Raw genomic sequence first — 1926 nt, 5'->3', positions numbered from 1 at the left:
TTTTCTTTCCTTTCCCTTAGCTCATTAAGAAAAAGTGAATATTTGCGACACACAGGAGTTGAAAACATTGGAAAACACATTTACATTGAGCATTAAGTTTTAATCCCTAAGTAAAAATTAAAATAAAATCACAATTTCTTTAATTTGTGCTATACTATTAAACAATATGAAACACAATTTAAAGCTGCAAGAAAATGGGATGGAGCAGGTATATCCTTTATTTTCTCTATGCGACTCTGATATTATCCTTTAAGAAAAGCTGCTGAAAATAACCAGTCATTTTAAAGTAATTTAAACATACCCCAAACTGAAAATTCAATATGCCCCTGAACTCTCCATGATCTATTTCAAGTTTTCTAAGTCTATTTAAAAACTACCAAAGAATCTAAAGGCCATTTCCTAAGTGGCCCCACTAGACACACAGGGGTTATATGCAACATGTGGAATGAAACCCAAAAGATATCGGAGAATAAGCACGACTTTTGAGGAAAACCTTGGCTGTTGAAGATTCAGAAATCTAGAAAACTGCAAAACAGGTTTTTGAGAAGTTACTGATAAGGACACTGATGATTATAATATTTATTTAAAATGCTATTATTTACCGTTTATTATAAGTGACCGAATCTATAAGATAGTAACATCAATTTTCTCAAGTGTGGAACAAAAAACATTGAGAGCAGGCACATAAGTATAAATACAAGTTCACAGTATATTTATAATTCACCCTAAAACTAAGAACATTAGTCTACATTTTATGCATGAGGAAGCCAACATACAGAATAATAACCACTGTTCAAAGGACAAGCAAAGTCAGGATTCTAAGTTTACTTAAATTCAAGGCTTTCTCTCCTATGTGACTCGGTCTCATAAGTAATGCACATAAATCAAAGCGTCTCTCCTTTGCTATTTATTCACTAAAATACCAAGTGTGCTCCTATAACTTTCACTGAAGTCTCTCCTGGTCATTGAATCTTGGAGTTGAAAGGAACCGTAACATCACCTAGTCTTTATATTACTGACCCCTCACAGGCCCACTACGTTGAATATGAGTGAACATATTTTATTCAATAATACAATTAACTACCTCTATATGTGGCTCCTTCTATTTCTAGATACATCTCAAAGGAGTTAATTTTATATTTAATTGAAATATTCTCCCTGTTGCTATTCCCACTGGCTAAACTCAATTCAGCTGTTAAGGTGTATCATATATAGTTCTACAATACCACCTGTATCACCTACTATATATTTAAACTAATTTTAACATCTAACTTCTCCACCAGGGAACTGAATGTTTAGCACCCAGCGTTGTTACTGTAGGAGAGGAAGAAGCTTTTCTCTAGCCTCAGGGTTCTCTCAGATGGTCTAATAATTAAATCTACATGAGACAGACTAATAAGAAAAAATAACCAAATTCAATATATGTGTACGTATGTGAACCTCACATACACGAGAGAATCAAGAGATCACACATACATGAGAGGTTCAGGGACCGAAAGTTAAAATGAGGTATACGTGGCATTTTGAGCTGAGGATAAAGGTGCCTTGGGGCTTCAAAGGGTCATTGCAGGATAAAAGCAAAAGTTCGGGAATTAGTAGTTTGCCTTGCCATATAGCTTATTATGGGTAAGGCTCTGAATTCAAATTCTTTTAGGTAATGAAAAGGGGGCTCAGAAGTTTCTCTTGCGCCCTCAGGGTCTCAGTTGCCTTAAGCTGCAAATAATCTGCATACCATAGAGGTGCATCTTGACTTATTCTGAACTCATAAATTATTGATATATGACACTAAACTAATTGTATCGAATTAATGCATGTGTCCATTGTTAAGTAGTAATTCATACAATGCTACTATTCACAAAATAATAAGAATCTTATGAGGTTTAATGATTCTGATGTAGTCTTTGAGAATTGTGGAGGATGTGGTTA

The sequence above is a fragment of the Pteropus vampyrus genome, unplaced genomic scaffold, assembly GCF_000151845.1.
Source record: "Pteropus vampyrus isolate Shadow unplaced genomic scaffold, Pvam_2.0 Scaffold76, whole genome shotgun sequence".
NCBI lineage: Eukaryota > Metazoa > Chordata > Mammalia > Chiroptera > Pteropodidae > Pteropus > Pteropus vampyrus.
Note: the sequence above shows the minus strand (reverse complement) of the source record.